Source organism: Neomonachus schauinslandi, chromosome 12 (genome assembly GCF_002201575.2).
Source record: "Neomonachus schauinslandi chromosome 12, ASM220157v2, whole genome shotgun sequence".
Taxonomy (NCBI): Eukaryota; Metazoa; Chordata; class Mammalia; order Carnivora; family Phocidae; genus Neomonachus; species Neomonachus schauinslandi.
This window is the reverse complement of record NC_058414.1, coordinates 54,894,307-54,917,482: the sequence shown is the minus strand read 5'-3', so window position 1 is coordinate 54,917,482 and position 23,176 is coordinate 54,894,307. Positions and strand designations below refer to the sequence as shown.

Below are 23,176 nucleotides of genomic sequence, written 5' to 3'. Positions count from 1 at the left end.
TAATTCTTTCAGTGTCCAATTTAAAGCATCAGCTTTCCATTTTAAGCACACATGTCTAAACCACACGTACACATTTAGTAATATGAATTGTTCGTTTTTGCCAAAGTTCCTCAGCTGCTATATTTATCTGTCGCAAACCTCTTACCCAGGTCTAAGGTACTGCCCCTATGTTGCTTCCTGTCCTTTGCTACAAACAAAATTTTTAAAAATATGATAAATATTCTCATTTCTGTCTCCTTAAGGATCAATGAAGAGATACATACTCAGGAGTCAAATTTTTTTTTTTAAAGATTTTATTTATTTATTTGAGAGAGAGAATGAGAGAGAGAGCATGGGGGGGGGGAGGGTCAGAGGGAGAAGCAGACTCCCCGCCGAGCAGGGAGCCTGATGTGGGACTTGATCCCGGGACTCCAGAATGATGACCTGAGCCGAAGGCAGTCGCTTAACCAACTGAGCCACCCAGGCGCCCTCAGGAGTCAAATTTTTAATTTCACTGAATATTGATTGTTCACTAGAAGAGACATACTAGCCATAAACTCCCTTCTGAAATACATAAAGATTTTCCCGTTATTATTCCACGCAAATATATCACTTTCAAAACCAAATTGGTATTGTACTTTACCTATTATTTCACAGTTTGAATTTCTCATTTGTCTAGTTTGATATCTATCCATTGGCCGGATCTTTTAGGCAAGATTGTCTAACCAGGGCGAGCCTGGGTGGCTCAGTCGTTGGGCTTCTGCCTTCGGCTCAGGTCATGATCCCAGGGTCCTGGGATTGAGCCCCACATCGGGCTCCCTGCTCGGCGGGAAGCCTGCTTCTCCCTCTCCCACTCCCCCTGCTTGTGTTCCCTCTCTTTATGTGTCTCTCTGTCAAAATAAATAAATAAAATCTTAAAAATAAAATAAAATTTTTTAAAAAGTTGGAAATGTGATATCAGCAATATTTAAAAAAAAAAAAATTGTCTAACCAGTAACCACTCAATTGTACCAGCATCTGAGCCATACTTCTGCATCCTTCATTCAATTAATATACTTACTTATCCAGAGCACAGACTATAGCAAACTATTAAGAACTGTTCCTGTAGGCACCTGGGTGGTTCAGTCGTTAAGCGTCTGCCTTTGGCTCAGGTCGTGATCCCTGGGGTCCTGGGATCGAGCCCCACATCGGGCTCCCTGCTCCGCGGGAAGCCTGCTTCTCCCTCTCCCACTCCCCCTGCTTGTGTTCCCTCTCTCGCTGTATTTCTTCCTGTCAAATAAATAAAATCTTAAAAAAAAAAAGAAAAAGAACTGTTCCAGGCATTAGGGACCCAAAGACAAATGAAGCATAATCCCTTGCACTCGAGGACCTTGGAATCTAGAAGATGTAATAAGGAAACTATTCCAAAACCTTGTAGAAGTCAGGATTTATTTCACTTTTTCACAAATTCATTAATCCTATCAAAAGAAAGAAAGGTTAATCTGAAAATACATGTCCCTAGCAAACTCTCACTTCTAATAATGTGTTTACTTGGTAAGAGCACATAAATGATACTTTGAATAATCCTTTCCTGAATCTTGCCCGGGAGCAAAATCAGGTTTGAGTACTCCACCCTCTTCTTCTTTTCTTTTAATGGATCGGTTATTTAATTAGTTCTCTGAAAAATATTTTATTTATTTATTTTAATTATTTATTTATTTGAGAGGGGGGGGAGCGCCAGAGGAGGGGGGGCAGAGGGAGAGGGACAAACAAACTGCTCCCTAAGCACAGAGCCCAACGTGGGCCTCCGTTCCAGGACCCTGAGATCATGACCTGAGCCGAAGTCAGACATTTAATGGGTCTGAGCCACCCAGGCACCCAGGCATCCCTTTTTGTAAGAAATTTAGAACACCAATTTGTGAGGGTAAACTCCATTTGTGGGAGAAAACACAGAGGGGAGGTAGCCCTGAAGCTGAGGAACAGCTTTGATTTTTGGCCGAATTTGTGAGTCCACAGCTTTCCCATCAACCTTGCGCTGCTCTGTAATCTCACATTTCTCTTTCTCCATGTTGAAGATCTCACTTTCCTGGTGTCTGGGTTTATGCAGCCTCTTCTTCTTGAAGTAAGCATCAGTGAGGTGTTTTGGGATTTTCACACTGCTGATACCAATTTTGGTGGAGGTGGCAATGACAAATTTCTGGTGTTCTAAGCAAAGCAACCTGAATGAGGGCCAGAGGTCTGGTCACAACTAGCAAGCCACTGCTCAGTTGCTTCAGGAAAACCACCCTCTTGCCTCTATGGCGCCCAGTGAGGATGATCAAAATGGTGCCAGGAGTGATGCTAGCTCGCAGTTTTCTCACATGCTGACTGGAAGGTTTTTTTTGCCGTGGCTCAACAGCTTTTGAGGCACATCTTCAGTAGGACAATACCTAGACATTTTGCAAAGTGTAACCACTCGGGTACCACCATTCTTGCCACCACCAACTGGTTTTGTGACAGTAGCAAGAACCTTCTTTTTCTTTTCAACCCTGGATTTAGCTGCTGAATACTTCCTCTTGTACATGGCCTTTCTGGAATACACAGCATATTGGGAATATCCACCAATTCCTTTGACTAGGACAGGGCTTGCAGTGGAGCTTCTCCTTCTTTGGTATTTTAGCCTCGTGGTTACCCTTCTTGACCTTGCCACCAGAATCAGCCTTCTTGGCTCCAGATTTTTCTCCTTAGTATCGGGCTTGTCAGCTTTTTCACCCGCCATCTTGCAAGACAGGAAAGAGCTCCCATCTTCTTCTTTTGGGAAGTTGCCACTGTATTTGCTGATATCTGAACTTGGTGTCATTCTCCTTGATTTTCTTTTTTTTTTTTTTTAAGATTTTATTTATTTGACAGAGAGAGAGAGTACAGCAGGGGGAGCGGCAGACAGTGGGAGAGGGAGAAGAAGGCTCCCGCTGAGCAGGGAGCCCAATGCGGGACTCCATCCCAGGACCCCAGGATCATAACCTGAGCCGAAGGCCGGCGCTTAACTGACTGAGCCACCCAGGCGACCCTCTTTGATTTTCAGAATAACAAATATTCAACTATTCATTCTGGACTGAGTACGCTGGACACAATTCATGCAGTCTAGTTGACTGAAATTATTTAGACTTCCGCACAACTTAGGTACTGCTTTTCTCATTCATCTTGGGCTCCAGTTCCTTCTAGCCCACCGTGGTTTTACCTTTTTCAAATATGAAAACATTCCCCTTGACATGGAAGAGAGACTCAAGATTCTACTTACTCTGCCACTTGTTCACATTACAGAGTCAGCGCCAAGCATCAGACCTAACTCTTCCGTTATCTTTTTGCTCTAAATATGATTTATGAAACTTTTTTATTTGTCCTCAGCAGATTTACAATTCTCAACTCATTTGGGACTTTAGTGTTTTTACAGATTTATGATATTCTCTCTATTCATCCTTAGTCGTATTTCCTTATTTCCATCATTTGTAAGTTTTGTCTTAAAATCTGAACTAATCAGAAAATATCTCATAATATTATACTGCCTTCCTCAGATACCTCCCTCCTTTCTTCTTCATTGAGGTCATTTAAAATTATGTAATCAGAATTGAATATTTAAGGGCAACCCAATCTTCTTAATCATGGTACATCTACCACAGTACAGGGAAAATACATATTTATTTATTTATTTTTATTTTTATTTTTTTAAAGATTTTATTTATTTATTTGACAGAGAGATAGAGCCAGAGAGCAAAAGTGGAGAGAATGGCAGAGGGAGAGGGAGAAGCAGGCTCCCCACTTGATCAGGGAGCCCGATGCGGGGCTCGATCCCAGGACCCTGGGATCATGACCTGAGCCGAAGGCAGACGCTTAACCATCTGAGCCACCCAGGTGTCCCTATGCTTGTCTTTTCTTTCCACCTTATATAATCTGATTTTTTTTTTTGTAGTTTTCAACATATAGTTGGATATTCCTATTGTTATAATAATTTATGACTTAGGTAGAGTCACTTTCTCCCTACATTACTGTCATTTTTACTTCAGTTAATTCCGATTTTTAAAGCATCCACATCTTTCTGTGTTTTAACTAGTGAAGATGTTAACTCAGGGCTCTGGGAGCTGCTCAGAAAAACCTTCTTGGGCCTGACACCCCTCACACATACATGTAATGATTTTCTTTTTCATGGTCATCAGAAGGACTAACAGCCAGTGACAACTGCTTTTTTTTTTTTTAAGATTTTATTTATTTATTTGAGAGAGAGAGAAAGCACATGAGAGGGGGGAGGGTCAGAGGGCGAAGCAGACTCCCTGCTGAGCAGGGAGCCCGATGTGGGACTCTATCCTGGGACCCCAGGATCATGACCTGAGCCGAAGGCAGTCACTTAACCAACTGAGCCACCCAGGAGCCCCAGTGACAACTGCTTTAAAGAAAGATCTGTGCCCTTTGCAAACTGAGAAGGTGATATTCAGAATTTGAAGCATCTTTAAATCCCCTGCTTATGTCCCCTAAGGTTAGAAATTCTATTTGCTTTTGTTTTTGATATAGTTGTCTATAAAAACTCTTCAAGAGAATCTATTTTCTGTGTATACCAAATAAGATGAAGAAAGATGTGAGTAAGTGTTGTTGTTAACTCACAACGTCTACCTTTGGGAAAGTTGTAAAAGGAGTACAAACCCCTCTCCCTGCTTCCCTCAACTGTTGCTGATAAATGCTCAACTGTTCCCATAAGTGTCAGTGCTGCGGGCTGTGGGCAAAACCCATCAGGGACCAGTTGCAACCAGTCTGGGCCTAAAGCCATGAAGACTACTAAAGAACCCTGCCTTCAGCAGGAGCCTGAATACATGGTGGGTAATGTCTGGATACTGCTTTGCTTTTTCTTTTCTTTTCTTTTTTTAAGATTTTATTTATTTGAGAGAGAGATAGAGATAGGGAGCATGAGGTGGGGGAGGGGTAGAGGGAGAGGGAGAAGCTGAGCAGGGAGCGCGCCTCACCTCGGGGCTCAGTCCCAGGACCCTGAGATCATGACCTTAGACGTTTAACCAACCGAGCCACCCAGGCACCCCTGCTTTGCTTTTTATTTGCTAAGGAATTAAGGGGACATGAGCCGCATTAATCAGTCTTTATTGCTTCTATCCTTTAGTCTCTATCTCATTGTAATCAAAAGAATTAAGGTGTGTTCCTGTGCAAGAAGTCAGGCAAACCTCATTTGGGTAGTCCCTAAAACTCTGTCATAAAATATTAAGGAGGGGTTGGGGGGATGGGTTAGCCTGGTGATGGGTATTAAAGAGGGCACGTTCTGCATGGAGCACTGGGTGTTATATGCAAACAATGAATCATGGAACACTACATCAAAAACTAATGATGTGATGTATGGTAATTAACATAACATAATAAAAACAAAACAAAACAAAAAGAAATATTAGGGAAAAAATATATTAAGGCAAGTTAGAGTTACTAATTATTTCAAAACTGTATGTTTTTCCCATCCTGTATAAACTCTGATATTTTAGACAGAACATAGCCTTATTTTGGCACCATAGATAAATCTTGCCATTAAAAATATGTGGCACCTGGCTGGCTCCGTCAGTAGAGCATGCAACCCTTGATCTCAGGGTTGTGAGTTCAAGCCCCATGTTGGGCACGGAGCCTACTTAACTGGAAAAAAAAAAAAGTGCTGCATATTGTATAATTCCATTTATATGAAATGCGCAGCGTAGGCGAGTCCAGAGAGACAGAAAGTAGATTAATGGTTGTTAGAGGATGAAGGGAAGGGAGTATAGGGATTGACTACATAGTTGGTACAGGGTTACTTTTTGGAGTAATACAAATATTCTGGAATTAACAATAATAATGGTTGTAGAACATTGTAAATATACTAAAACTCACTCAGTCATGCCGTTTAAAATAGTTTAAATGGTAATTTTTAGGTTATGTGAATTTTATCTCAATAAAAAAAATTTTGGAGGGGGCACCTGGCTGGCTCAGTCAGACGAGCATGCGACTCTTGATCTCGGGGTCGTGAGTTCAAGCCCCACGTTGGGTTCAGAGATTACTTTTAAAAAATGAATAAATTAATTAAAACTTAAAAAAAGTTTTTTAATCTGGTTTCTTCTGCTCCAATATTTTAAATTTAGTATTGTCAAATGTAAGGGGACATATAAAGCAACAACTTATATAAAGCTGCAAAAGACTAATGTTAATAAAAGATGAGTTGGCCAAAGGGGGGAAAAAATAGAAGGAAAGGTTTATCTTTGAGTCACCTACCTACATTCAGGGACCCATGTGGCCGCGATCCCTGACCTTGGCTTTCTAGCATGCTCATACTGCCACCTGGTGGCATTGAATCCCCAAAGCAGTCTACTCTCCTGCCACCCTGAAACGCTGCTGGATCTCATCTGAATCCCCGAACCAGGTAGGGACCCCCACACTTATGACTGACCATCTCTTACCTATTCTTCCCCCAAAATTGCCCTCTTCTGATTGTAAAGGACATGCAAAATGAATTCCTTGATAAGGTTTGAAAACCCACGTGGGTCAGCGTATTAAGATCTACTAAACTCGGGGGGCGCCTGGGTGGCTCAGTTGGTTAAGCGACTGCCTTCGGCTCAGGTCATGATCCTGGAGTCCCAGGATCGAGTCCCGCATCGGGCTCCCTGCTCAGCGGGGGGTCTGCTTCTCCCTCTGCCCTCTGCCCTCTTCCCTCTCGTGCTCTCTGTCTCTCATTCTCTCTCTCTCAAATAAATAAATAAAATCTTTAAAAAAAAAAAAAAAAAAAAAAAAGATCTACTAAACTCGGGCGCCTGGCTGACCCAGTCCATATAGCATGCAACTTTTGATCTCTGGGTTGTGAGTTCGAGCGCCACACTGGGCACAGAGTTTACTTAAAAAAATAATAAAAAGATCTACTAAATTCCCAAATAACTGATTAACATATTAACTCAGAGAGGTGGCAGAGGTAAAATTTCAGACACACCCCATTTGTTCCATCAAATAAATATGTATTGAGCCTGCTTTGTGCTGGGTATTGCTCCAAGCCCTAGGAATATAGCAGAGAATATACCTGATGGAAATGGAGCTCATGTTCTTGTGGAGTGGGGCAGGACAGTAAAAATGAATGAACTAGAGTTATACATATCCACATGAACGCATCTCATAAACATAAATGTGTGTGTGTATATCTTAAGGTACATTGCATGAATAGGCAAGGAGTACATGTTAACCACAGGTTAACATGAGGAAAAGCACCAATTTGTAGCATTTGCTGATTTCTGTGATATAAATACTCCTGTTGTGGCTAATTCTGAACTATTGGAGGTTTAATATTCCTACGATGTTAACAATCAGCCCTTGTGAGCTGGTATGAGCAGACGGCACACCCACTGCTGGATTAGTTGACCCTGTCTAAAAGCATGGATGATTCACCCATAGTAACAAAAGGGAAGAGACAGTAGTTGGTAGAGCTGCTGCTGGGTAAGTAGATAGGGTAGTGGGAGCTTATAGAAATACTCTTGTTTTCCTAGTGACATAGGAAGCAAGTGAGTTGAAGAGGGAAAAGTGTTGAAAATAAAGAAAAAGGAGGGCGCCTGGGTGGCTCAGATGGTTAAGCATCTGCCTTCAACTCAGGTCATGATCCCAGGGTCCTGGGATCGAGCCCCACATCGGGCTCCTGGCTCAGCGAGGAGCCTGCTTCTCCCTCTCCCTCTGCCTCTCTCCCTGCTCGTGCTTTCTCTCTCTCTCTCTGTATCTCTGTGTCTCAAATGAATAAATAAAATCTTTAAAAAAAAAAAAAGAAGAAAAAGGAAAGAGGAAGGAGGGACCAAGATGGTGACATAAGAGGCTCCTGAACATCCCTCCTCCCATGGATGCATCAGATATACAGCTACATGTGGAGCAATTACCTCTGAGAGAAATTCAGAAATTAGCTGAATGACTTTTACACATCAGGCAAATGAGAAAATACCCACATCAAAATAGGTAGGAAAGACTTAGAGGGCGCCTGGGTGGCTCAGATGGTTAAGCGTCTGCCTTCGGCTCAGGTCATGATCCCGGGGTCCTGGGATCGAGTCCCGCATCGGGCTTCCCGCTCCTTGGGAGCCTGCTTCTCCCTCTGTTTCTCTCTGTCGCTCATGAATAAATAAATAAAATCTTTAAAAAAAAAAAAAAGGAAAGACTTAGATACACTCTCACCATAAACTTCACCCCTGGTACCATGCCACACAATCAGGAGGGAATCCCAACTCCATTTCATTAAGATCAGTCCTCACTGAGGAGAACCAACTTCTCTCCGAGGATCAAAGGATTTGGATCACACATCTAGTGTCCCAACTTTTAAAGCTTCCACCTAAAGGATTGGCCCCCAAATCACCTAGTTCTGATAGTCAACAGGGCTTGCATTTACAGCAAACAAAGAAGTAGTTTTTAAATAGGCACTGGTGAACTTTACCTGACCCCACTCCTTGAGCCCTACATCTGGGCTCAGCACAGAGGGAACAGATAAAAATGCCCATCTTCCAGTTTCTCTCCAAAAGGGGTTTAACTCCAAACTCTCATACTACTGCCTGAGAGTCCAGCTTCTAATAAGCCTGCATCTAGGTGCTAACTGTGATCCTTCCCTTTGGGACACTGTCAGGTCTTGGCACACCTTCTGTTACTGGGAGTCACTAAGAACAAAAATGGTAATTTGGACAATCACAAAGCTTTGAGAGGCAACCAGGAGCTCAGACCAGGCTGATTGGCAAGGTTCATCTCCTGCACAAGACCAGTCTATCAGATGGGAGATGTGGCTGTCTTTTGTAATGCACAGAAACCAACACAGAGAGTCAAGGATAATGAAGAAAGAGGGGAATATATTCCAAACAAAAGAAAAAGATAAATCCCTAGAAATAAATTGTAACGAAATGGAGATAAGTGATTTACCCAAAGAAAGTTCAGTCATAGTGGGGTGCCTGGGGGATCAGTCGATTAAGGGTCTGACTCTTGATTTCGGCTCAGGTCATGATATCGCATTGGGCTCTGCACTGGGTGTGGAGCCTGCTTGAGATTCTCTCTCTCCCTCTCCCTCTGCCCCTCCCCACCCCACTCTCTCTTTCTAAAATAAATAAACAAATTGTTAAAAAATAAGTCATAGGTCAGAACAATGCATAAACAAACCAAGAATTTCAACAAAGAGATAGAAAATATAAAAAAGTACCAAACAGGGGCGCCTGGGTGGCTCAGTCCATTAAACGTCCAACTCTTGGTTTCGGCTAGGTTTGTGGTCTTGGGGTCTTGAGATTGAGCCCTGTGTTGGGACTCCACACTCACAGCGGAGTCTGCTTGTCCCTCTCCATCCCCTCTGCTCCTCTCCCCATGCTCTCTCTCTCTCAAATGAATAAAATTAAAAAAAAAAATTTTTTTTTAAGTGCCAAACAGAAATCCCAGAGCTGAAGAATACAATAACTGAACTGAAAAATGTAATAGAAAAATCATCAAATCACAAAGGAAGAGAATGAGAGAGGAAGAAAGGAACAAAGTAACTATGAAACAGCTAGAAAATAATTAACAAAATGGCAGTAGTTCAGTTTGCAAGTGCATACTATCAGTAATTACTTTAAATGTAAATGGAATAAATTCTCCAATCAAAAGACATAGAGTGGCTGAATGGATAAAAAAACAAAACTCAACTATATGCTACCTACAAGAGACTCACTTCAGCTTAAAGGACACACATAGACTGAAAGTGAAGCAATGGAAAAATATATTCCATGCAAATGGAAACTAAAAGAAAGCAGCAGTAGTTATACTTGCATTAGACAAAATAGACTCTAAACCAAAATCTGTAACATTGTATGATATAAGGGTGAATCCATCAAAAGGATATGATAGTTGAAATATTTATGTACTCAACGTCAGAACACCTAAATATATAAAGCAGAAGAGAGAAATAGACATCAATACAATAATAGCAGGGAACTTCAATACTGCACTTTCAACAAAGGATAGATCATTCAAACAAAAAAAATTGGACTTAAACTGTGTGGTTGTTTCCACAACCACAAAGTAGCAGAAAGGAACACCAGCAAAGAATGGACCCTTCCCGGATAGAACTGCTCACCTGGGAGAGCCAATCAGTCAACCACTGCAGCTAAAAGACATTCCCTGTGGTCATTTGCAAGCATAGCTCTACCATCCTGTTATTTATATCAATATTTGCTAAGAAAAGCCCTGGTGAGCCATGGCTCAACAAAAGACCATAAGAAAAATTGAGATACAGAAGTTGATTATTCACAGGTCCTGGAGAATGTACAGCACACCTTGGACCACACATTTTCTGCTACTTTCCCCTACACTGCAGCATACTGAGGCTTCCCATCCCAAAGCGCAAACTCCAAAAGAAACAACCAGAGTTTTCCTGAACCTCAGAGCATTGCTCATTAAAGCTAATTTGAGGTGCCTCAGATGTTTTTTCAGACTATTAATTGCACCACAGAGGGTAAATTCTCCCAGTGGGTATTAGATCAGGTATATTTCCTGACCCTAAGCACAGACCCAGCCACTATTAGACTATTAGGACAATTGGCTAAGATTTTCATAAGTTCTGTGCATTAATGACAACCTAGTGTGGGCTCCCAAGGTGCCAGGCACTGCCTTTAGAAGGAGGAGACTTTGCTTCTCTGACCCCTGTGTTTGTGGATGGGCACCGGAACTCACAGTCCTAACCAGTATGATAGGGGCACCTTCACTCAGGAAACCATGGCTTCTTGCAAAGGCAAGTATGACTGGGACCATGGTCCTTCTGTCACTGCATACCTTGCTGCTGTCACACCACATTCCCTGACCTTATGGGATATCACAAGTCTCATCCTTGGCACATGGCACAAGTTCTAATGACCTGGCTCTATTAGACACAGGAGTCCAAGTCACAGTAATTCCGGGTAACCCTTCTAAATTCCCCAAGGGAACCTCATACAGACTATAATGCGTAGCAGGTAAAACTGTAAAGGGAGTACAAACTAAGCTACATGTGTCTGTTAGCACCATATTTCTAAAACAGTTACCAACGATGATGGCCCCCCCCAGCTCTCTTTTCCTACTGTAGTTATGGAAGCCCTCACTCAGCCACAAACCTGGTGGGGTAAACTAAATTTCTGGCCTTTCTTATGGGAGCTGCCAAATGGGAACCTATCCAAATGCTTCCTCCAGTGAAAATAGTAAATACACCACAATATTGACTGAAGCAAGACACAGAGGGCTTTTGGCTCATCATTAAAGATATGCTTGACACCAGGGTCATTAGGCCCACCATCTCCCCCCTTTAATACCTCTATCTGGCCAGTTTTAAATCCAGCCACCGATGAATGAAGATTAACAATTGACTATTAAAAACTGATAAGTGGCAGACAGCCTCTCCTTTGCTGTCCTGCACGCCACTCCCTTGCAGTATATTCAATAAGCTTCTATCTCCTTTAAAAAAAAATGAACTCCTCACAATGAAGCCTCCCACTACACTATGGCAGGCACAGCACATATGAGGTCTTTTCATCTTTGGACAACATGTCCCACACTTATCCATGTTACTTAGGCCTATTTATGCCATTATATACAAATCAGCTTTTTTTTTTCTTTTTTTTGTTAAAGATTTTATGTATTTGAGAGAGAGAGGCACACGCACACAGAAGCTGGGTGAGGGACGGGGGGAGAAAAAGGGGGAGGAGCAGGGGGGAGGGAGAGGGACAGGCAGACTCTCCACTGAGCACAGAGCCCAACACAGGGCTCGATCCCAGGACCCCAAGATCTTGACCTGAGCCAAGGCACACACTTAACCGACTGAGCCCCCCAGGCACCCCTAAATCAGCTTTTCTCTGTTGGGCAGAACCTCAACAAACTGCATCATGGCTGGGCCAACAAGACATGCAGCAGGCCCTGCCTTAGTGCCTTGAGGCCCAGACTTCTGAATTGAATCACTGGTGATGCTTCGTTACACCTCTTGGAGTCTCTGGACTAAGCGTGGCTCTACCTGGCTGCCCATGAGGTCCTGGACCAAACATCTGCCCCAAATAGCAGTCAGGTACATGACACAAGCCCCAAATTTGGGTAGCCTGCTGGGCCCTTTCAGAGAAAAACATATTAACAAGCTCGCAGCTTCACACACCAAGTTCCCATCTTGCCTCGGGTTAGTGTTTCAATGCAAAAGAGACTTAGCATGGCCACTGACGCCTCACTGTTAAACAGGAATTCGTACCTTTAGGAAAGTGCTAAACCTGCTATCAAGGGTTTTTCTGAATTACAGGAGGATGTGGCTTTCCCCATGCTTAGCCCCTTGTCCACTGACATTGAGGTACAGCTAGAGGCACCTCACTGCCCACCCCTCTAATAGTTTGGGGAGCCCTTTGGGAGCAACTGCCTGACATGGAAAGAGGGTGGGCAGCAACACCATGGTCCACAAGGCCACCTGCTGAAAGGCTGATGCATGTCATCTTGCTAGCTGCATATCCCTCGTCCAGGGGAGCTCTCCTGGCTCAGCCCAACTGGCAGAGCTGGTGACAGTGTGCCTGACTCTACCACAGGCCATAAGAATGAGACTCCCAAGGGCACGCATTTTTACTGACTCCTGGACAGTAGCCAATAGGCCCACAGTCTGGTCTGGACAGTAACAAAGGGATAATTTCATGATTCAGGGAAAGCCTATCTGGATTATCTCCACTTGGAAAAAGAGAGCCAACTCACATATGCCAATGATAGTCAGTCTCTGCACACATGCCAACAAACACCAGGACCACATTATGATAACACTGCAGACTCCTTATTCAGATTACACACCTGTTCCAAGACCCTGCATGAGCCACCTCCCAAACTATCAGACACAGTTCTGGACACAACTATTCCTCCAGAGATGTCATACCCACTAGCAGAGTGGGCCCATATTCCAACAAACCATAGGGGAGTGACGGCACTCACTGACTGGGCCTACTGTCATTGTGTTCCCCCTCACAATGACAATAAGCCCAATCAGTGAGTGCCCCTCTTTGCTCCCAAAGAAAACTCTGGAAGGCTCTGGAAGACATGTATCTCCTGGGGTAACAGACTCCACTCACAATGGCAAACTGGTTTTTTTCAGGCCGCTGCCACCCTCTGCTAAAGCTGGTAAGTACATAACCACCATCACTGATAACTTCACTAGACTCCTGCTGACCACCTCCCAGCACGTCATCTCCTTCCTAACCAGGTATATGATCATCTCCTTTGGCTCACCAGATATCATAGATTCAGATCAAGGAACCCATTTCACCTCCCAAGTTGTTTGGTCACAAGCTTTAGAACATGGAATCTTGTGGTATTTCAACCTAGCTTATTGGCCCCAAGAGGCTAGACTTACAGGGACAGGCACAGTGACCTACTTGCTTCTCAAGCTTTTAAACAATAAGTGGCCCCCAAGTGGATAGAAATTTTATCCCAGGCTATAATATTGCTTAATTCCCAGACCTCGTGTCTCCAAATTTCCCACATCAACTATCAGCCTCCTCCAAGGACTCCCCTGATAGCACTTCCAGGGAACCTCCATATCAGAGAGGACACCACTCATCTGCTCACCAGATGAATGCTCCCTTTACCATGTTGACTTTTCCACCATCTCACCATCTTAACACATGCTGACAACCTGATCAAGGGCAGATTGTGCAATATGACCCTCTTATAATATAGAGCCCAAGGAGAGGCACCTGGGTGGCTCAGTCGTTAAGCGTCTCATGATCCCAGGGTCCTGGGATCGAGCCCCACATCGGGCTCCCTGCTCAGTGAGAAGCCTGCTTCTCCCTCTCCCACTCCCCCTGCTTGTGTTCCCTCTCTCACTGTGTCTCTCTCTGTCAAATAAATAAATAAAATCTTTAAAAATATATATATATATAGAGAGAGAGCCCAAAGAGACAAACCTCTACCAAACTGCTTAGCGATCATGATTATATAAATATCATTGGCCCAGTCTGGTTGGCTCAGTCAGTAGAGTGTGCAACTCTCAATCCCGAGATCGCAAGTTCAAGCCCCATGTTGGGCATGGAGCCTACTCTATAAACAAACAAACAAACAAACAAAAATCATTGGCCCAGATAATGGCCCAGTACCAGCAGTGAAGCTAAGGCCACCAACCTTGCCAGTCACATTAGGAAACAAATTCAACAGGAATCCTTGGATCTATAGCCACTATCAGTAGACTGAGACAAGGTCCCTACCCCACCTTAGAGGAAGAGGTAAATGACCTCTTGTTCCAAAGTAAGTACACTCCTCCTTTGGTCAGTATCCAGATTGCTCAATAGAAGGAAACCCCACAAGCTAGTCAAATGCAAATGTTCTCTGTTGTGGTTATTACTGCTATTGTGCACAGCCTGGATAACAGGGTTGCTAGTAGACCCAAGGGGCCTAACCTTGTTTCAGATGTGCTGGAACAAAATCAGTCAGTTGTACAATTGCGTGCCAGATGTTGGTGGGCCCTGTTAGAAGGGCTTTAGCCAGCATGTTGTGGAGCATAGATCCTGACCCAAAGCTCACTTCCATCCACATTAAATGATGCCAATGAAAGTGATACTTAAATGAGTTACTCCCTCCTTACACTACGTCCCAAATTATTTCCCAGGCAGAATGGCCTTACCAATGCAGCCAATTCAGACTCATCTGGATGGCAGGTTTGTGCCCTGATGAATTTCCTAAAGTTGTAATGCGCTAATCCCTAGACTGTAAAGCTGCTATCCACAAAATGTCCCTATAATTAATGTATCAGTATGCCCATTATCTATGGAAATTGTGGACACAGTCTCCAAAAATCTTGGTCATGGATATTGCATGCTTCTTGCAAGGTGCACCCTTAATGATCTGATGGAGTTCACTGAGATCCACTCATCTAACAGCAGAGCCCATACCTGTCATTCCATCCTGAGTCAGGCCTCCAGCATATACACTCGGAATTTTTTTCTAAATTTTTTTAAGTTTATTTATTTAAATGATTTCTACACCCAACATGGGGCTTGAGCTCAGGACCCAGAGATCAAGAGCTGCATGTTCTACTGACTGAGCCAGCCAGGTACCCCTAAAATTTTTTTAAAAGATTTTATTTATTTATTTGACAGAGAGAGAGCACAAGCAGAGGGGGAGTGGGAGAGGGAGAAGCAGGTTCCCCACTGAGCAGGGAGCCCGAAGTCCAGGACCCCAGGATCATGATGGGAGCTGAAGGCAGATGCTTAACCGACTGAGCCACCCATGGGCCCCTAAAATTTTTATTATTAAGTAATCTCTACACCCAACATGGGGCTTGAACTTACAACCCCAAGATCAGAGCCACATGCTCTTCTGACTGAGCCAGCCAGGCACCCCAAAATAAGAGTCTTTTTTTTTATACACTTGGAATTTAATACCAGCCAGTCACTCTTACCCTTCATGGATCTCCACCTGGGAAGGCCATCTTTCCCCAGTGTTGGCCTCTGCCACCCCAAGCACGCCAACACCTCAGATGACATGGCCCCAGACTGAGTGAGAGCTCACTCTTGGAGACAACTGTAGCTCAGAGGACAATGCCACAATCCAAGAGACAGATGAGGAAGACAAAGTGTTCCAGCCTTGCTGGACATGGGGACTTTCCCATCCTGGATTGTCTCCACACCAGGAGAGAAGTGACTGTGATGACCATCAGCCTCAAGTCCAAGTTGCAAAAATGCCTCAGTTGATGAACTCTGAGAATCCCCCAGAGTTCTATTTTTCTGGAATAGCTAAATACTTGCCTCATGAATTTTGCATCTATCAAAATGCTTGCAAAACGTAAGTGCCCCTGGCAGCACCAGCCATTGCTTCATCCTTATGGCAGGCCAGACTTTCTAAACAGCACTAACCAAAGTAAGACATTTGGTTGCAACATCTCTAACTTGACTTGCTTAGATCCCATGGTTAGGGACCTCCTGCTGCTGTGTTCACTGCTCACTGTACTAGACTACAGCTTTTGTTTTCCACCCCATGCATCCATGGCAGACCCTACTCCTCTCATTATTCCCACCACACCCACCAGCACCTTTCGGACACCTGAAATTGCTACCCACATTCCTCTTCACAGCTTATCCATAAACCCTTCCCCGTTGTATGCCACAACCAAGTGAGCCAGATCTGACATGACTATATTCATACTAACCTCCAAAATAGCAACCCAGGCCTTGCAAGTAAAATGCTATTAGATCTGGGGGTGCCTGGGTGGCTTAGTTGTTTGAGTGTCTGACTCTTGGTTTCAGCTCAGGTCATGATCTCAGGGTCGTGAGATCAAGCCCTGCATTGGGCTCCATGCTCAACACAGAGTTTGCCTGGGATTCTTTCCCTCTTCCTCTCCCTCCTCCTTGGCCTCCTCCTCCACCCCCACTCGTGTGCACACATGTGTACACACTCTCTCTAAAACAAAATAAATACATAAAATCTTTTTTAAAAATGATTTTGGATCTGTTAGGGTCAGGGTCAGACCTACAGCCCCATTACTAGCTATCCCACTGTTCTTCCTAGTGATCAGTTCCTTGTCCTAAACCCCCCCCCTCCTGAACACCACGAACCTCATTTTGGCTAAACCAAACCCCTAATCTAGACCCCAAACAGAGCACCCTGTGGGTAAGATCAAAATAATTAACTCCCCACAGTGGTACTTTCTAAAGGTTCCCAACTATATTGAAACACAAAAGGCTGGGGCACCTGGGTGGCTCAGTCGTTAAGTGTCTGCCTTCGACTCAGATCATGTTCCCAGGGTCCTGGGATCGAGCCCCACGTCAGGCTCCCTGCTCAGTGGGAAGCCTGCTTCTCCCTCTCCCTCTCCCACTCCCCCTGCTTGTGTTCCCTCTCTTGCTGTCTCTCTCTGTCAAATAAATAAATAAAATCTTAAAAAAAAAAAAAGAAACACAAAAGGCTGGACCTCACCCCATATACTCAGAGCCCCTTAATAATAAATAATATCCCATTCAAATTCAAATTCTACTGTGTACCTAATTCAAGGGGCCAGGAGCAAGTCCACTTGACCCTACCCAGGCTATAAGCAGACCACAGAGATGACCCTTATTACTGCAACATTATTACCTCCACTATTCCAACTACTCTTTATTCTCCCTGCACCTCTCCACTACAGATCTGTACCAAGAAAGCCATTCTTATCCCTATCCTGTTGGGACTGGCTATTACCACTGGATGACAGACATAGGAATAGTGCTTCCACCCTAGCCAAACAAGATCAAATATTCAAAACCATTCGGCAATTATCAACTATCCTAACCAACCACATGCAGAAGCTACGTCATACTCTGAGTCTGATGCAGCAGTAATTCTTGCTGGTACAAAACAGTGATGGATAATCAACTGTCATTAGATTTCCTATTGGCTGAATGGTGTGGAATCTTCTTTACAAGGAACTTTTTGCGGCATGTACTTTTAACAAGTCAGGACAGGTACAGGTCAACTTCCAGAAGATGTGTCAATTTTTACATATCACTCGTCATATATCCAAAATATTGCAACAAATTCCCACACTCCTCGAGTTCCCTGGTTTGTTCTCATGGCTTTCACCATCCACCCGAGAGAATAACTAAGAACTGGATTTCAAACAGTAGCAAGTATATTAATCACAGGCTTCATCATCCTTGCCTTCATTAAACGTGCTTTACAATGGCTTCAGAAAACAATACCTATTCTTTGAACGTATCTGCTACACACGTGATTGTTATTCCTGATGTTGAGGCATCACAGGATGGATTACTGAGAGTTTAGCTAAGCTACTCCATGGCATTGCTGTCTTGGCATCCATTTTGTTTGGCCAACTGCCCCGCGGGGACTTCAAACTGATGCTAGCCCGTTGTGCAGGTGGGTCTCCTGGATAACAAACAGCCCTCAGGAACACGAGCAAATGTAAATTCCTGATGTGACTCTTCCAGCAGCCTTTGGAATAAACAGTTTCCCCAACTTCCCAGAGCCTTCCCCTTGTGCACACCTTAGATGAGACTTCCCTCCCCCACAGTTTACCAAAACTCCACTCTTTTTTGTAAGAATTGACCAATCCAGCCTCAGCCCAGGAAGCACTCCATTCTCAGACCCTAATAAAGGCATGTGCCCCAGGTTTTGTCACTCTCTCTGCCTATACCCTGCCTTGACCTCCCCATGTGGCCCTGTGAGGCATCATGTGATGTATTCTCTCCAGGATTGTGAGCAATAAGCTTCTGTATCTCAATTTCTCTTGTGGTCCTTTACTGAACCATAGGCACCTCAGGGCTCTACTTAACAAATGTTGATTTAACAAAAGCATAACAAAGCTCTGCACAGCAAAGGAAACCATCAACCAAGTGAAAACGCACCCTATGGAATGGGAGAAAAATTGCAAACCATGTTGTATCTGATAAGAGATTAATATGTAAAACATAGGATTTCATGCAAAAAAAACCAAATAATCCAAATTAAAAATGCGCAAAGAACCTGAAAAGACATTTTTCCAAAGAAGAAATACAAATGGCCAACAGGTACATGAAAAGATGCTCAACATTACTAATCATCAAGGATGCATAATTTATGCAAATCAAAACCACAATGAGATATTACCTCATATGTGTTAGGATGTCTATTATCAAAAAGATAAGAAATAACAAATGCTGGCAAGGATGTGGAAAAATGGAAACCCTTGTGCATTGTTGGTGGGAATAAAAACTGGTAGAGCCACTACAGAAAACAGTAGGGAAGTTCCTCAAAAAATTAAATTAGAACTGCTATATGATCCAGCAACCCCACTTCCAGGTATATATTCCATGTTCACTGCAGCACTATTCACAATAGTCAAGGTTATGGAAACAACCTAAGTCTCCATTGACAGATGAACCGAAAAAGAAAATGTGACATATTTACATAATAGAATATTATTCAGCCTTGAAAAAAAAAGGAAATCTTGCCATTTGTGACAATATGGATGAAATTCGAGGGTATCATGCTAAGTGAAAGAAGCCAGACAAAGAAAGACAAATATTACACAGTATCACATTTTTGGAAACTTAAAAAAAAAAAAAAAGGTCGAACTCAGAGAAACAGGATAGAATGGTGGTTGCTAGGGCTGAGGGGTGGGGAAAATAGGGAGAGGCTAGTAAAAGGGTACAAACTTTCAGTTATGAGTAAGATCTGAGGATCTAACGTATAACATGGTAACTATCATTGATAACACTGTATTGTATAATGGAAATTTGCTAAGAGAGAACTTAAGTATTCTCACCAAAAATCAATCAATCAATCAATCAGATGGACTGCTTGAATTGAGATGATGGAGGGGTTGCAATTAGAGTCCATGCCAACCTTCATAATAAGTGAGTGAGTGACTGAGGTAGGGTGGAGAGCAAGAGTCTTGCAGGAAAGGAACACGAGGAACAGAGTCGAGGATGTTGGGAAGTGCATTTACATGGATAGTGAAAGCACCCAGATTTAAGATTGCTGTAGTGTTGAAGAGAAGGACAGAAAAATGAGCTAAGTAGGTAAATGCACTAAGGAGGGGCTGTGAGTGATAAAGTCTGATATGGAATCCAAAACTATTCTAAAAAATAATTTAGGGAAGGAGAATAGTTTGGAAGCAGTGATAAGGAGAAAGGAAGTGCAACCCCACCTCCAAGTTCACTTATGAGACAACACAGACACTATTTGAGAAGGCTCCTGGAAAAGCAGTTCCTTCAGGGTAGAATCAGTGTTGCTCAACCTAGCACTACTGAGGTTTGAGGCCTGAGAATTCTTTACTGTGGGGGCTGCTCTGGGCATTGAAGGATCTTTAGCAGCATCCCTGGCTTCTATCCATGAGTTGTTAGTGGCACCACCTTCAACTGTGACAATCAAAAATATCTTCAGACCTTGCAAAATGTCCTCTGAGGAGCAGGGCAGATTACCCCCATTGACAACCAAGGGGCTAGAGCAAGAAGGTGAAGGAAGTATTCAAAGAAGAGATTTAGGACATAGAGGGCTTTGCAGATGATTAACCATGAACCACAGAAGGCATAGTGGAAAAGGTGCAGATAAATTTAAGCTGAAAGTTCTTCTGTGCACCACTCAAATTATATCACCTTGGCAGCTGACAGGTCAAGGTCGGTCCTACTGAGGTGTTTACAGATGCAATGAATTTTCTGTTTTGTGCAAGGGTGTCTCTCTGCTTCTGAAGTTGTGCTCCTTCATATCATCATCATCCTACGAAGGTTGTGTTGATGCTCCCATGTAACAGGGACAAAAAGCTAACAGACTTAGTTATTATTGCAGCTCTTAAGATATAAGCTCTACATCAATGCAGGTCCAACCGACAGTGACAAAATTCCATGGTTACCATGAGGTTGACATATCCAAGAATGTAATCACAGGAAGTTCTGAAACCTGGAAAAGATTTCCTAAATTGGGGGTGCCTGAGTGGCTCAGTTGGTGAAGCGTCTGCCTTCAGCTCAGGTCATGATCCCAGGGTCCTGGGATCGAGCCCTGCATCAGGCTTCCTGCTCAGCTGGGAGCCTGCTTCTCGCTCTTCCTCTGCAGCTCCCCCTGCTTGCACTCTCTCTCTCTCTCTCTCTCTCTGTCAAATAAATAAATAAAATCTTTAAAAAAAAAGATTTAAAAAAAAAGATTCCATAAATTGGAATTGTCATCTGATGATCCTGTATAAGTAATGTTGTTGGTTTAAGATATTTTTTGAGTAATCAATACAGTCCCATGGTTCAAAATTCAGAATGTACTGAAAATTTTACAGTAAAAAATACTCCCTTCACCTAAGCCTTTCAGTTTCCCTCCCCCCAAATAAAGAATAATTCCAGGGTTGTTTATATCCTTTCAGAGATACTCTGTGTGTATACAAGCTAATATGGATACTAAATAGATTTTTTTAATGTGTTATATTCTTAGACAAGACCACATCATCATATTCAATTATAAATGATACTGTTGTATGTTACACAGTTTAAAACTTCTTATACTTTACCTGAAACTAATATAACGTTGTATGCCATTTATACTTCAACATAAAAATTAAAAATTAAAATTAAAAACTTCTTATATTTTATATAACTGCATTATCAGTTTGTATAATCAATTAAGTTTGTATAATCAGTTTGTATAATCAATCAATTGATACTTAATTGATTTAATGCCTTATACAGCATCATAACTTTTCTATAGGGTCCTTCTATTACTTGAGCATAACATCTGACTCTTTTTTACTGTTGCAATAAATTGGAAAGGAAAAAAAATAATCATCACCATGGATTCACTGTTGCTTCATTGGGGCAATTTTGTTTGGCATCATTTTGGAATCATTTAAAGCAATTAAGAACCAACATCATGGTTTTATATTCCAGGTAGATTATTTAGATGCTTTTTTCTCTTCATTGATTTTTCCTTCTTTTCTTATAGCATTCTAAAATTTGAGATATACTTTATAGAACATAAAATTCACTATTTTAAAGTGTACATTTTCAGTAGGTTTTGGTATATTCACTATGTTGTGCAACAACCATTACCGCTGTCTAATTTCAGACCATTTCCATCACCCCCCAAAAGAAACCCTGTACCTATTAGCAGTTAGTCCCTATCCCTCCCCACCTCATCTCCTGGATGATCACTAATCTACTTTCTGTCTCCACTGATTCGCCTAAACATGACACCTCACATGAATAGAATCAGACAATATGTGGCCTTTTGTGTCTGGCTTCTTTCACTTACCACGTTTTCAAGTTTCGTCCACATTGTAGCATATATCGGTATTTCTCTTCTCTTCTCTTCTTTTCTTTTCTTTTTTTAGGTAGGCTCCCCACACCAGGCTTGAACTTATGACCCTGAGATCAAGACCTGAGCTGAGATCAGGAGTTGGACCCTTAACCAACTGAGCCACCCAGGCACCCCAGTATTTTTTTTTTTATGGCTAAGTAATATTCTATTGTAGGGATATACCACATTTTGTTTATCTACTTCTCAGCTGATAGACATTTGGGTTGTGTCCACTTTTAACTATTAGGAACAGTGCTGCTATAAATATATGTGTACAAGTTTTTACGCAAACATGTTTTCAGTTCTCTTGTGTATACACCTAGAAATGGAATTGCTGAGTCATATAGCAACTCTGTGTTTAACTTTTTGAACTGCCAAACTGTTTTCCACATCAGCTTCACTGTTTTACATCAGCAAGGTATGAGAGTTTCAATATTCTATTTTCCACACTCTTGTCAACAATTATTATTGTCTGGGCTTTTTTTTTTTAAGATTTTATTTATTTATTTATTTGACAGAGAGAGAGATAGCAAGAGAGAGAGCACAAGCAGGGGGAGCGGCAGGCAGAGGGAGAGGGAGAAGCAGGCTCCCCGCCGAGCAAGGAGCCCGATGCTGGACTGGATCCCAGGACCCTGGGATCATGACCTGAGCCGAAGGCAGACCCGTAACCCACTGAGCCACCCAGGCGCCCCTATTATTGCCTGGTTTTAAAAAATTATTATTATAGCCATCCCAGTAGGTGTGAAGTGGTACCTCATTGTGGTTTTGATTTGCATTTCCCTCATGACTCATGGTGTTGGACATATTTTCATGTGCATATTGGTCATTTGTATATTTTCTTTGGAGAAAATCTATTCAAGTCCTTTGCCCATTTTCAAATAGAGCTATTTGGGTTTTTCTGTTGTTGAAATGTAAGAGTTATTTATATATTATAGATATTAGACTCTTACCAAATATGTAATCTGCAAATATTTCTTCCTATTATGTGTTTTTTCACACTGTTGGTAGTGTCCTTTGAAGCACGAAAGTTTTAAATTCTGATGAAGTCTAATTTATCTGTTTATTTCTTTGATATCAATCTCTCTTTTACTTGTCAGTGTTGAAGTTACAGGTTACAGGTGAACTTGGCAGTGACCTGCTACAAGTGCTCTAGGTGATACAACGTATCTAAGTGGAAAAGCACTGTAAGTGGGAATCACTTTCAGTTCTATCATTGAAAAACTTCATATGCCACCTTTGGAGGTCACTGTTAAACAAATACCTTACTTTGAAATTGACAATTAAAGGGAAAGAATTAAACATTTATCCTTTCTAATAGGAATTATATTTCAGAGTAGGCAATTTCTGGTTGATTAAGAAAGGTCTTTCAAAAAATCTATCATTTTGGCAGAAGATTGCCAGCTGGTGAACATAGGGATAAGACAGAGATAGAAAATCACCATTTTGAATAGAATGATTGATTCCAACAAGGATTTTCAATCGG

General features: G+C 42.4%; 1 pseudogene; it reads right to left on the bottom strand.

Annotated features, from left to right (window-relative positions):
* Positions 1-1,861: 1,861 nt before the first annotated feature.
* Positions 1,862-2,716, bottom strand: LOC110580122 (annotated as a pseudogene).
* Positions 2,717-23,176: the final 20,460 nt, after the last annotated feature.